The sequence below is a fragment of the Adiantum capillus-veneris genome, chromosome 8, assembly GCF_014529385.1.
Source record: "Adiantum capillus-veneris isolate H3 chromosome 8, ASM1452938v2, whole genome shotgun sequence".
In the NCBI taxonomy this organism is placed as follows: domain Eukaryota; kingdom Viridiplantae; phylum Streptophyta; class Polypodiopsida; order Polypodiales; family Pteridaceae; genus Adiantum; species Adiantum capillus-veneris.
Window position 1 is genome coordinate 1930045 of NC_140938.1, and position 15282 is coordinate 1945326.

Here is a 15282-nt window from a genome sequence, read left to right on the forward strand (position 1 = left end):
CAGACGGAGAGTGAGAGAGAGAGAGAAGGAGACACACACACGATGTGGGTGGGGAGACTCAAAAGAGTGAGCAGCCCCCTATACACTTATGCTATGTATAAGGTATACAAGTCAGTGGGCGCCCAGACTCTGGGCGGCCGGGCAAGGCACAGACGCCTATACCCCAACACTAAAAACTTCAATGGTTGTAAAAGCTTAGGCAATAGTATTTTCTCAAAGCTATTAGATATGTTTATAAGATGCACAATTTTTTATTTGGTTTTCAAGCCATCAGCTGGTCAATACGGTCTACCCAAGCACTTGCAGAACAGAGCAGTTATACCTAATCCGAGGGATGATGCAAATACTAGATTTGTAGGGATTACAAGATTGCAGTAAAGATAGCTCTAGAAGTCACTGATTTCACGCTTTCACTTTTTGCATATCCAATTGCTCCACCCACTCCAACAAGTTATAGAGCATATTCTAAGGTGAGTTTCAAAGTGGCAGATAATTCTTTTCATTCTTGTCCTCTTGATTAGCGTTCTTAGTAGCATCATCATCATTATTGCCTTTGCCACCTCCACCACCATGAGCATCTGCATTCCCATTGTCCCCTCCCTCGTCTTCTAGTCACTCTTAATAGAAGCTGAGGGCATAGATTCATTAAGCTGGCTTGTAGCATCTAGTTTGATGCTAAGAGAGCCTAGGGACTAAGAGAAGGCCCGAATCAATTCCCCCATTGACAACACTATTGCGATAGCCATAGCAAGTTTCTAAGTAGTAATCATCTCCTGTGAGCCTTTGGGGGTCACCCAAGTTAGAGCTTGTCGCACAAGTTGAGAAGCCAAAGGCACGGGCATGGGCTCTGAGACACAATGAGCAAGTGTGGTAGCTTGGGAAAGCTACCTTCCTGCATTCAAGCTGTCATGTGTGCTCTTAAAAGCTGACCTGCACTACGCTACCTACCAAGAATGAGGCTAAGTTGTGTGAAATCCAGCTCTAAAGACCCCCCATGCAGGTGCACTCCACACACCCAAGTTGAAGTCGAAGACCCAACACACAAGTAACCCACTGCTGGCACAAGGCACCAAATGCCCATATAGAGGTTGGGCCTCCCTACAACATCTTGACCAATGTGCATCCCAATGACCAGATGTTGGAAGACAAGCCCTACTCTAGTCCTTGCACAACCTTGGGCACCATCGGACCATGTACAGAGGAGCGTCAAGGCTTCTAGAGCTCATAGAGGAGCATGGAGAGGAAGAGCTCATTGAGGAGCAACAAAGAGCAGGCGTTGCATGGAGGCTGAGGAGTGGGGTAGGATTCGATGGCGAAGAGGGAGCGACCGAGCACATTGAGGGCAAGGGAGACATGCTCGAAAGAGCCCGAGCCCAAGCCACCCACACTCATCCAGCTGAGCCAGAATTTCGCATGATGAGTATCAATATGATCTCCTTCTAGAGCCTAGACTCGTGGAGAACCCATTGTCATCGTGATGAGCAACAACTCATGTAATGGCTAGACAACCAATAATGTTTGAATGCCATTGAAGGCTTCTAAGGAAAGGAACACTCCATCATTGCTTATGAATGCCCACTAACTTTACAACCAATCATTAAGTTCTCTAAATTTAAAAAAACAACAAAATGTATTGTTCACCCAACCAAAAAGAAGAGTAACCTCTAAGGCTTCTGCCCTTTGTGCAGGCCAAAGATAACAGAAGTCCAAGTTCTTTGTCATGAATACTAATTTCTAACCTTCTAAAATTATTTTCCAACTTAAAGTGGCCATTTAAGTATAGGGAAAATAAAAAGAGAACTAGTGAAATTAATTAAGTGTTGATGGACCAACGATTAAGGCTTGGGACCAAAAAGAGGAAAGTCCATCAAAGAGCTAGGGTAATTTCTAAATAGTTATCTCAGTCATAGGTACACGTCGAGGAAGGATAAATGTATCCGGAGCAGCCTTGATCAAAGGTACATGACATAGGAGATGATCGAGAGCAATTATAGGAGTCTAAAAATAGAAAGTGATTGTGCTAAGCTCAAGTCATTAGAATAACTCTTTAGACTCCAAGTATGAAGTCTTGGAAGCCTTAGGGTGAAATTTTGACTTGCCACAAATTGTCTAAATTTAGTAGGTTTTGGAACCAGCTTGGCGGCACCTCAAAAGCATTGTACTAAGTTTTTACACAGGAGGTGAAAGTTTTAAAGCCCAAAGGATGAGTTTTATTTTCACCAAAGATTATCCTAATTTAGCTGGTCCTAAATTAGCAGGTAGGATGCAGCCTCGGGTCAACTTCATAAGCCTCCAAGGGTTTGTGCAAAGGTCTTGCACCCGAGCTAATTAATAAAAAGGCATGTTTATGGTTTTTATTGAATACTAGTATGGCCGGCCACCTCCGGCAGCCTCTCTCTCTCTCTCTCTCATGACTGATGAGAGCAAATTGATACAAACTTGGTGGAGCTTAACCATCTTCAAAAGGCCAAAAGGGCCGATGAGAAGAAGAAGAAGAAGAAGAAGAAGGGAAAAAATTTGTAGAGTCATATATGAATCATGAAGAGAGAGAGAGAGAGAGAGAGAGAGAGAGAGAGAGAGAAGAAAGGGCAGAAGGGACACCATTCAGGCTATTGTTGAGCGGTTGCCGTTGTTAGGGCCGGGTGTGCACATGCTAGGCTCGTCATTACAACCAGCATCATCGAGATTGGCTCATTCCAAAGGTAGTGGGAGCTCCAAGGCATAATCTCCACCTCCTCCTTTGCACCATCGTCTCTTTGTCGTTTCAATATCTCCTCGCGCACTCTAGCATCACTATCAGTAAAGGCATAGCAAAACCATATATCTCTCACGGAACCCTTTTGTCACAATCTAGATTTTACTTGTGTGTTGTTTGTTACATTTGGACATGTGGTGCACATGAGTCAAGACTGTTGTGGCAAGTGTTGTTTGCCTAGAGTTGACTTCCATCAGCATTCCTTGCAAGATCCATGAAGTCTTGAAGGTCAAAGGGGAAGATGACAAAATGGTAACATACCCTGTGTGTGTGTGTGTGCGCGCGCGCATGCGTGCATAATTACCCGCAAAAGCTGCAAACTTTGACCTAAAAACGGAGAGAATTTCAAGTTCGCCCTTATTTCTACTGGTTAGAAAAAAATGTATTTTTCTTGCCCTGACCTACACATGCGAAAGTTATGATGGCGCACACTCATGACCCCACTCTCTCTCTCTCTCTCTCTCTCTCTCTCTCTCTCTCTCTCTCTCTCTCTCTCTCTCTCTCTCTCTCTCTCTCTCTTCTGTGTGTCCTTTCTTGGCTACCCCCGTCCACACAGCTCTCCCCCCTCTCTTTTCCCACACGGGATTGCTGCCCGTCACCTCTCTCTCTAGCTCGCGCTCTCTCTTCTCTCTTCTCCACCCTCACGAACACAGGTCGCCCTGCTTTGCCATTGTGTATATTGAAAGCTTTTATTTTATAATCTCCACACGAATGTCCTCCTCTCATCTACCCTTCTTGATTGGCTGACTCGGCGAGAGAGAGAGAGAGAGAGATCTGTGGGTGAGCGTTCCATTGAAGCTTTGAGAAAGACGATGAAAATACAAAACAAAAATGGTAGCGGAGGTAGAAATGATAGGTTGCACAGCAGGGACAATGTAGCAATGCAGAACGTTGCCTGTTGAGAGGGCATCGTTGCTCTAAGCGACGATATAGCCAGTGATCCCTTCAATCGGGCTCAATGAGGTTTATAGGAACCCCCCCCCCCAGTTCTCGCACTTTGAGGGTGGCAAGGCCAAAACAGGATTTCCCACAGGTCAAGGCTCCAGAGTTCCAGTGTGGCAGTTGGTGGCGAGGCCAAAACATGATTTCCCACAGGTCAAGGCTCCGGAGTTCCAGTGGCAGTTGATAACCCCCCAGTACCCGCACTTCAAGGGTGGCGAGGCCAAAACAGGATTTCTTGCAGGTCAAGGCTCCGGAGTTCCAGTGTGGCAGTTGATAACCCGTTGTTCGAGAGTGGAAGAAGTCATTGTGCTACGCTAGCAACCCACGATGGAAGAGGTAGGTCACCGTAGCAACCACGTCAAAAGGAAGAAACAAATATAGGATGGTGAGAGGAGCACCATCCATTGTGGCTCTGAGGATTTACAGCCACGTGGATGGCACTCTTGTCATTTTAATATATAGTATAGATAAAGGGAAAATCTAAAGACTAAAGTTAGATCGGACCTTCCTATTTTAGTAAGTTGACTTTAGTCTTTGTTTTTCAAGCTTCATTAGGCCACATGTCCAAAGTAGCATACATTTGCATTGAGTGAACTTGACAAGTGTGTGTGGTGTCTCCACTTGCCAAGACAAGTCCCACGAAGAAAGAGGGGGGGGGGGGAGTTCTAGCATGCAAGGCAAGAGTGGACAAGTGTGTGGCATGCTTGAGTTGCATTATGAGGTGTTCCCACCTCATTGCCCAAGTGTGAAGCATTCTAATTCAAGACTAGTTACACAGTTGCACAAGCATATAAGGAGGGGCTCATGGAGATTTTTAGCTCTTCTTGCTCTTCTCACACACTCTCAATTGCCCGAGTCGGCAAAGCAAGGAGGGGCATGTGGGTATTTTTTGGCTCTTCTTGCTCCTTTCACATGCTCTCTCAAGTGCCCAATTGGCAAAGAAAGCTCTTTTTCTCTCTCCCTCTCTCATGGGAGCTCTTGGCTATGGATGCAAATCCAAGCCAATGAAAGTTTCTTCTTCTCCATCTCTACTATTATATTATACTAAGCTATGCTAAGAGTTTTCACATGAGCAAGCGTATATGAAGAATCCATTCTCTTGCTTGAAAAATACTTATTTTCACCCTTGTTTTCCTCTTTTCCCGTAATTCCTTTCTCCCTGTTAGGATGTTTAGGATTTGGGAAGGAGGGTCATACCATGGAATTTTGAAGAACATCATCTTCTTTGATTCAAGAAAAGCTCCGCAAGATCACAAACATGTATTGTAATAAATCTCTCTTTTGAGAGGATTATAATACAAGTCCTTTTGGAGGGGGGACCGCCTCCAAGCAAATTCAGTCATCATCGAGTTGTCAATTTTAATTGGGTTTTCTTTTTTTTTATATTATATGCATGATTATAGTGTTTTTACTATGTGTTTGTGTAAAGAAATAAGTCTGACACAAGCTATGTTCTCCTTGCTATCTTTCTCTTAAGAAAACTCTCTCCTTTCATATTTAAATTTTGTTGAATCTAAAAGTAAGTGTTAGATTCTTTGACATTGGTACCAGAGTTGAGGTTTCTCTTTTCTTGCATGAGAAGAGAGGGCCTTGAGTAGTCTATGAAAGGTTGGACTTGTTCATTGCAATATGATAAGTTGGACTGGGATTTATGATGTTGTTTGGTATGCCTATTTATAGGACATGGGGGACACCATCGGGATCTATGGTCTCAATAATAGAGTCTTTTGAGACTTGCCTATGTCTTTTGCCATTATTGAGCTATTAGTCATCCGATGGGAATCGGTGCCAACCTTGCACGGGACCTTGCACTGTTAAACCCACTCCACTACTCTTTGTAGTTATCAATATTCTAAACCACGGGTGTAGTTACTCGAGTGCTAATTCTTAAGGGATAAGAGGAGTGGTAGCCAAAGTTTTGGAAGTTCCAAGGAAAGAGTTAGCATACACATATAAGGAAATACAATCATGGCCCAACAGAATCAAGAGAATGTAATTGATATTTACAACTTGGGTTATGGTATAGCATTTGATGATGGTTGTAGAGTTGTCAACTACCTTGTTGACAAGTTACAAGAAGCAATGGGAAACCCTATTTTGCAAGCGAAGGTTCAAAGCCAAATTCAAGCCCTTCAAGCTCAAGTTCCCCCAAGTTCCCAAGAGGAGAGAATTCTTACGAGGCCTCCAAGTAAGATCTCCAAAAGAGGTTTTTTTTTGGGTAATGAAGAGGAGATACCGGAAGGACCTCCAAGGCAAACTGTTCAAGAAGAAGAAGTGTGCCCTGAACTTACAAGGAGAGGTATGAAAGTGACACTCCACCTACCTGTGAAAGTGATGCTACCTCAAGAAGACAGCGAGTACGGCGATCACCTACTCCTCCCAAAAAGAAGAGGAAGTCATCAAGTGTTCCCTCCCATGCTAATCCAAAGAAAGGAAAAAGAAATCCAAGCAAGAGTAAGCAAAGAAAGCGGTCACCATATTTGTCTTCTTCCTCTTCATCACCATCACCATCTTCTAATACAAAGGACAACAACTTGCCACCCAAAAAGAGGTAAACAGAGGAGCTATGCGGCATGGAAGAGGTCCCATAAGTTGAAGAAATTCAAAGAGAGAGGAAAGAACATTAGCTTTCTTACCTATGATGGAACCTTAGGAGAAACTGATAAAGTATGGCCTTTATCCAACAATTTGATGTAGCTTTTGGAGATGAAGTTTTCTTGGAATCTTCAAATCTTTGAACTATTTCTATGCATGTCCAAAAGTCAACTCGTCAATGGTGGACAAGCCTATGTAGTCAAGGTGAACGTCCAAAGACCTGGAAAGCTTTGAGGATTGCTATTACGAAGCTCCAAAGACAGGAAAGCTTTGAGGATTGCTATTACAAAGCAATTCCTTGCAAATGATGCTAAAGACAAAGTCCTTATTATGGAATGGGGAAGCTTGAAGATAGCCCTATACGAGGTTGCTGTCCAAAAGTATGTGGATAAGGTTTTGGAGCTACATCTCAAAGCCATTATCTACAAAAAGATAGACTTTGCGGAACAAAAACAACAATTCTATGCTGGCCTAACTGAGGAGAAGAGTGAATATGTCAAGTCACAAAGACCTAAAACTATTATGGAGGTCATGCATCATACTATGGTTGCCTCAAGGATTCATCTCCAACAAGGGACCAAGAAGGGCTCAAAGCCAACAAAAGCCAAGAAATTAAATGAGTCAAAGGAAAGGAACAATGCAATGCAGAATTCTCCCAAGGTTAACAACAACAACAGCAAAGGAAAGGAAAAAGAAAAAGGCTACAAAGGTAGAAATATTTTTCTTCTAAAGAGGTTGAACGTTATCATTGTTAGTGGGTCGGTGCGACGGATGTTTATAGCATAGCTATCGGGCATTAACATAATGTCAATACTCAGAGAAATGACTCGAATAGGACACGGAGACTCTTTGAGATCGATAATCTCAAGAAGTGAACCTTAAAAAGCAAACACACTAACTCAACAAGCAAACCAACACTCAATGATCAAGGAAATCTGCCTATGTTCTTTCTCACAGCTCTTGGTCATCACACCATTTTGACACTCGAACGGAATCAAAAGGCAACAAAACATTAGGAGGAGGTCTAGGACACCTAGGGGCACTATCCTACCAAGTCTAGTTGCAATCCAACAAGGTACCAAAATCACGATCCATCATGAAAAAGGTCCATCCAAAATTGTTGCCCTATGGTCTAAGAACACTCTCCTATGGTCAAAATGACTAAAAACAGTGATTTAAGCACTCAAACCTACAATTAAGACTCACAAACGCGTAGTTGCTAACCATAGCAAAACTGACAATGCTTACACTTAAATGAAAGAGCAAAGAGAGAGGAAGACAATGCAAGTTTTGGAATTGAAAACTAATTACCCAATCGTTAGAAAAGTTGATTACAAGTTGGAGCAGCTTCATAGCTTGAGCGTACGTACAATAGAGCTCTTTCTCTTTTAAAGATAAGCCTCCCCTCACATTAAAGTTATTGACATTTATACCTAAGGCTTTCTAAATGGCCAGTGGCTGGCTCACACAAACCTTTACAATTATCATGACATCATTACAACTCAGGGAATTGATTGCTACTCTGGAATCAAGATTTACACAGAGTATTACTACACTAGCTCGGCAAAATAATAGACTACAAAAGTGGTGTCCGGCCAGGTGGGTGCCCGTTCGATCAATCCTCAAACATTCCCCCCTTCCTAGCTCGTGTCATCCCTTGATACGACCTTGTGCATTCTTGTCATTGGGTTGCCTTCAGCTTTGTCTTCAAGGTTGGTCTTCAGCTTGGAAAGTACTTTGTCATTGATGACGCTCCCCCCTTCTTAGAGTGATTCATAGTTGCCGTGTTGTTGGTACATGATTTGAGCTTGATTGTTGAGGCAACTTTTCTTCTTGTTGCGCATTCTCCTCTTTGTTGCCAATCTTGGCCGTCGTGAAGATGGATTTTGACATTTTCGAGTTTGTGGAACTGAGCCTCCTTGTGGTGTAGACTTTATGATGTGTTTGCTTTCCATGTCCATTGTAATTTGAGTCGTCTGAAATAAGTCACCAATATTGAATCATTGTGTGAGCTACGTTTGATTTTTGTTGATGACTCTCTTGCTGGATTTGTCATTGCTTGTCATTGTAGGCCATTCTTTGATGGAGCTTTGTTGTGGACCTTGGAGATAAAAGATTCTCTTGATAAGCATATGGAGACTTGTGATTTTTTCTCCAAGTCGTTGTTGATTGATTGATTTGGGTAGCCATTTCTTTATTGCTAATGTAGAAGGAACTTATACAAGAAGATGATGTGATTCTAGATTAGGGTGTAAGACCTGGATGACCAAAGGGAAAAAACCCGGTGAAAAAAAAGTGCCTTTGGTATATGCTCTTATTGGAGTTGAGCATTTGGACTTGAAATACATGTCATGCATGGTGAGTGCTTGGGAGAAACAAAGGAAGAGTGCCTAATGCAAATGTGAATTATGGGACACTCTATATGTAATGAAAATGGCCTATGAACTTTGAGAGTAGCGGAATTAGGAAATTAGGTGAAGCACTTTTGTGAAATTACTTTGAGAGCATAACGGGTGAACTTGATTGATGGTAGCAACATAAACATGGTACTTAGTTAACTTGGCATGAACAATACTTTTGCAAGAGAGAGAGTTTAGAGAACATGACAACAATTGAGGATTGGATTCATACGAAGCCGGTCCCCCCTCCAATAGGCATTTGTATTATAGTTTCTCCCATCAAGAGAGACTTGGTACAATACAATCTTCGTGTTCCTTGTGACCTTGGTGATGCAATGAAGATGAAAAGCTTCATGCATCACAAACATAACATAAACTTTGTAGAAAGCATTAACTATCCCAAGCCTCAATCCCAAGGCCTCAAACACCTTCGAAGGTGGAGAGAGCTAGCGGGGAATGAAGGTAGGGAAGAGGAGGAAGAAACGTTCCATAGGAGAAAGAAATAGTTTCTCACTTATCATCACTCTTCATGCTAGCATACATAATATCATAGTAATGAAGATGGAGAAGATGGCAAGATTAAGCATTGAAGCATAGCTCTTGGTTGGATTTGCATTCCATAGCCAAGAGTGTTGGTGTAGGCTCTTACTTCTCTCAAGCTTGGAGAAGGAGGTGGAGTTCCTTTACTTTCACCAAGTGAGAATCAATCCACAAAATGAGTGTGTGTATGTGTGTGTGTGTGTGTGTGTGTGGTGTATATCCCCCCAGCACCCCCCTTGCTTGCTTGGGGCGAGTTGCAACTTTTCCACATGCTGCAAGCTCATTGGACCCCTCTCCCCCTAGGCAATCACATGCAGCATGCAGTCAAGTGCATGGGTAGTCTTTTGACAAGTGTCCTCCTTACCCCTTAGAGAGAGAGAGAGAGAGAGAGAGAGAGAGAGAGAGCATGAAAATATCTAGATATTTGTGGATGGAACTGGAAGCTCATTGGACCCCTCTTTAGCCCAACCAATAGCATTCAAGCACACCATGTGGTTAAGCATAGGGAGAGTCTGACATGTGTCCCATGTGTCCTTTTAGAAAAGGGGTGCCCTTTGGGTGAGTGGAAGGTTAGGTCAAAGATTTCCCTAACTTTGGGACTTTCATGCATAGGAAGCTTCTCAAGAAACTTCCTCATTAAGTTTATAGGGTCTCTTTTTGACTCAAGCACCTTATCCCCCATGCATAGGAAGCTTCTCAAGCACTTACCTCATTAAGTATGACAAGTACCTCAAGTACCTTAGTCATCAAACATGACAAGCACCTTAGGTGGAGTTCCCACCTCAAGCTCAGTCCTAGCTTGCGTAAGGTCAAAGGCAAGTTTAGGTCCGGTTCCCACCTCAAGCTCGGTCCTACTTGCTTAAGGTGAAAGTTAAGTTTAGTTCGGGTAGCTCCTCAGCCCTAGTTTGCCTAAGGTCAAAGGACTTTTAACACTAACCATTGGAGGTCTTTAATGAAGCTAACCCTAAGGTCTTTTAAGCTCCAATTAGTTGTACATTGCTCTTTGATAGACTACCTCCTTTTGGACCCTTATTGAGATGTAACCATCTCTCCTCCTGGTCCCCTGCTGAGGTAAGTTTAGAAGCGCTTATTGTACATTGCTCTTTGATAGACCATCTCCTTTTGGACCCCTATTGAGATGCAACCATCTCTCCTTTTGGTCCCATGTTGAGATAGGTCCAGAAGCACATGTCTCTATTGTAACTCTAGTTTCCGTTTATTCTCCTACATTAAATGATCAGTTTAATACGAGAAAATCATTTGGTAAAGTTAGATATATATTTTATGACATTACCTCTCTCTTGAAATCATAGTCGTCCTCGACTATGAGGTAGAGAAGATAAAGCCTAGTCATTAGTCCATGTTACTTAGCGGGTAGAGGATCCCTTTTTACCCTTCGACATCATTCCAAGATGGATGACTAATCCATTTGGTGCTTGGGAGATGTAGCTGCCACAAGCATGTCTGCTCTTTAGTCCATTTCATCCTCCCAAGTAGAGTGACAAATTCTACATGGTGTTTGAGAGACATCGTCATCCCAAACATGATTCTTAGTATGCATACTACTTAAATTTGTGCACAATAAAAAGAGAATTAGTCTTATAAGACAAAAACATTTTTCGTTTAAAATGCATTTTCATATGCTTACTCTAGTGCAACATTGTAAGCATTGACAAGGTTCACATTATCCTTAAGCTATGTTCTTTGCATCCATTTAGCATCTTTAAAAGGATAATTCTTTAACTTAATAAGATATCGTCAGATAATCTTACCGTTTCTTAATACCTTGTCTTCATGTTATAGGATGGACTTAGATTGAAGTACTTCTTCTTGATCTTCGATTTTTGGAGGGTCTGCAACTATTGCTTCTTTTGATGGTGCTCCTTTGTAAGGCTTATGTAGGTTCTCACGGAAAACATTGTGCATGAGCTAATGGTTGGGCAACTTCAATTGATAAGCCATCTCATTGACTGGCTTTAAGAATTTGAAGGACCATAGTATCTTTTTGCTAGTTTAGCATCAGACTCTTGGTGGTCTGTAGGATTCTTGCCCGTAGTATGCCTCAGATGAGCCTTGAGAAACTTTAGCAAGACCCAATCATTTTCCTTAAAGGCTAAGGCTCTTCTGTGCAGCAACCCTTTTTGCCTTTCCTGTGGGATAGATATAACCCCTTTAATCTTTGGAAAAGATTCTTCTAGGTCTCCGCTATATTCATTAGCAGCAAAGATCTTCCCATGTACTTTAAGTACTAAGGGACTTATGGATCTTCCTTCTTTAACCTCAAAAGGTACTTTCTCCATAGAAGTATGTACAATATCATTGTATGCATACTCTATAGGAGGTAGGTACTTCTATCATTGAGAACATTGATCTACTTCCATGACATAGGCTTTTAGTATATCAAGAATTGTTAGATTTAGTTATTTCACTTTGGTCATCCATTTGTGGATGATAGGCCGAAAGAGAAATTTAATCTACTTTCTAGATTCTCAAAGAGACCCTTCTAGAACTTAATGGTCATTCTAGGATCTCCATAGTGTCGGAAAGCCATGATGCTTCAAAATTTGAGATCTGAAGAGGGTTGCCATTTGATGTGCCTTAATAGTCTTTTTGACAGGCATAGAGTGTGTTTTCTTGTTAAGCCTGTCGACTGAAACAATCCAAGTTGCTTCCCTCGATCAAATTTCAACTTTTAGTATACCACCCATTTTGAAACATACTCTTGTATGTTTACTTTTCATGGTAGACCAACAGAAATACATTTCTACTCCTTGAAGAGTAGATTATGGATTTCCTCTTTGCCCCGCATAAGAAGAAGTATGGGATTCATACATGACTTTCTTATTGTATGGGTGAGTAACACATAGCCTATTGCCGTTTGGAAGATAACCATCCCTCAAGGTGAATGGTTCTTTTTTTCTTCCCTAAGTAGCATACTCATCTATCATAAAAGATAGATCATTGTGAGTTGCTATAGTCACCACATTTACCCTTGGTCGTTGTGAAAGTGCATCGACCACTTGATTGTGCTTGTTAGCCATGTGAGCAATATGAAATTTAAATTGAAAAAGAAAATTTGCGTACCTCATTTGTTTGTCGGAGAGCTTGGTTTGCGTCATGAAGTTCTTGAGGCTTTGTGATCCATTTGTACGATGAATGGAGTTCCCAAGAGATAGTGTTTCAACATGTTTAGGGCATATAGAATAGCTAGTAGCTCTTTTTCGTATTTGTCCAACTTATTGAAGTTGAGTCTTTGACTCTCATATGCTATGGCATGTCCTTCTTGGAGAAAAATAGCTCTAAGGCAATCACCACAAGCATCACATTGGACCTCAAATGGCTTTGAGAGATCTAGTAGTGTGAGCACACATTGAGAGATAAGCTTCTCAAAAGCTTCTTGCACTTTTGAAGTCCATGAATACTTAACTTTTTTTTTTTTTTTAAAGTCATGTAATGGGCTATCTATTAGCAAGAATTTTTTCTATGAAGCATCTATAATATGCACACATACCTATGAAGCTTCGTACCTCCTGTAGATTCCTTGGATTAGGCCATTATTTTATTATCTCTAACTTTGTTGGATCCATACGAGTGCCATCATTAGAGATAATGTGACCTAAATATTGAATCTCTTGTATGAAAAATTCACTTTTTTTTAAAATTAATGAAAAGCTTATTCTCTCTCACAACTTGAAAGATTACCTGGAGGTGTCCCTTGTACTCCTCAAGAGAATTTGAATGGCCTGAAGTTTTTTGTCCATCATGAGTTTGAATGCGTTTGGAGCATTTGTCATGCCAAAACTTGTAAATTATCAAATAGATCTTCTACTCACGGCATGGGAAATCTATTTTTGATAGTACTCTTATTTAGTGCTCTATAGTCGACACACATGTGATATGTGTCGTCTTTCTTATGCACTAAAAGCAATGTTGAACAAAATGGAGAGGAGCTAGACCTCACCATCCCTTTTTCCACCAACTCATGCACTTGCCTCATGATCTCCTCTTGTTGAGCTTGTGAAACTTGATAAGGAGGCTTGTTAGGCACTGAACTTCCTTGTAGGAGCTCAATTGCATGGTGATCATCCCTCATTTTAGAGGTATCTCACTAGGGATGTCATCAATGAAAATATCTTGGGATCCATTTAGGAAATTAGACAACTCTAATTCCTCTTGATTCCTTTTATTGTAAGGATATGGTGTTCCCCGACTCATTAGCATCTATGTACATGCTCTTTTCCCTGTAGGTGGAGTAGATTCTCCTTTCAAGGAAATTCATGTTGGAGGCCATGCGATTAAACCATGGTGGCCCAACGATAACATTCTCATGTTTGAGAGGGGAGATGAAGAAATACTTTTTGTCCACATACCTTTGGACATGAAGCCTCCTTTTTTCAATTAAGGGAGTAACTGAGATGTCTTGTCCCTTGATAGATCCATCGGCATCTCCCATCTCGTGGGCTTGTATGCCTAGCTTGGTGGTCAATTCCGTGGAGTTGAACCAGGGTCAAACAAAATAAAGACATCATGCTCTTGCATCTTTTCCCAAGCATAGGAAAGGAGAAATCCTTTTGGCAATGAGCATCCTCTTTTGGAGCTTCAAACATAGAGGCTCTAGGAGTCTCATTTTGGGCAATTCTATTGGGGCAAGGACGATAACCATGGCCTTGCTCCCCACACTTAAAACATTTGTGGTCCTTATGAAAAGCTTCTAACTCTTTAGAAGAGAGTTTATATTTACCTTTGTAAACTCCCTTCTCCTTGGACCGATTGTTGTTGTTGTTGGAATAGCCTTGGTAAGAACTTTGGACATCGGTTTACCCCTTGGCATCACTTTTGTCTTTATTTTCCATGGGCTTGCCATTCCATCTAGCCCCTTGTTGGAAATTGATGCGCGAAGCAACCATGGTGTGGTGGATTACTTTGGTGATAGAACCAGGTTGTTGAGAGTTGACATACTTGGTCATCTCTTTGGGTAATCTCGCACAGAATTGTTGCTTTTGCTCGAAAAAGTCTATCTTTTGAAAGATAGTAGCCTTGAGATGTAAATCCCAAAACTTGTCCACATATTTGTGGATAGATTCATGAGAGAGAAGCTTTAAATTTCACCATTTGGTAAGCATTTTGTCATTTGCATCACTTGCAAGGAATTGCTTCATGTTGGAAACTTGTAGAGTTTTCCATGTCTTTGGAGCTTCACCGTTGCCACGAAGGCTAGCCCACCATTGACGAGCCGATTTTTGGAAGTGCATAGCTACATGGTGTGCTTGGAGGACTCCGTGAAGCCCTCGTTTCCAAAGGCCGCATCAAATTGTTGGATGAAGGCCAATAATTTTTCGGTAGCACCAAAGGTGCCATCATAGGTGAGAAAAGAGATACTCTTTCCTTCCTCTTTGAACTTCTTTAGCTTTTGTGACCTTCGCCATGCAGGGTAAGATTTGCGATGTCCTCCCCTCTTGTATTATCTAGGAGAATAGCCACAACTTTCATCGATAGAGGAGGAAGGAGAAGAAGAAAGAGAAGAGGGTGACCTCTTTCTTGCCCTTTTCTTCCTTTGTTACCTCTGTTCCCTTTTAGAGCGACAAGAAGAAGGACTATGGGTTAACCGTTTCCTCTTGGGAGGACATGTCGATCATCTAAACCACCATCTTCATGGAGCCACATCTTTTGAAGAACTTAGGGAGTCATTGCTTTCTCCTTCTTAGATTCCTCCTCTCGTATGGGAGAGAGTCTTCTTTTGGGGGTCTCACCAAGAGGCCTCTTAAGCTCTCTCTCCTCTTTGAGAGGAAAGGAAATCCCATAAGCACGAAGTTGTTGAGTAACTTCGACTTGCAAAGAGGGGTTTCCCATAGCTTGTTGCAACCTAGTAACAAGATAATTAACAAACATGGGGGCATAATCATTAACACCTTCATGTGCAAAATCAAAGTTATGAATGTTCATTCTACTCTCTTGGTTATTGTCAGCCATGTTAATTAAACTTAGTGTTACTTAGTGTATGCTTTGGCAATTCAAAACCTTAGTTGCTACTCCTCTTAGCCTTTGAAAATA

At 41.7% G+C, this 15282-nt stretch overlaps 1 pseudogene; it reads right to left on the reverse strand.

Moving 5' to 3' along the window:
* Positions 1–278: 278 nt before the first annotated feature.
* On the reverse strand, positions 279–1123 carry LOC147451560 (uncharacterized; annotated as a pseudogene).
* Positions 1124–15282: the final 14159 nt, after the last annotated feature.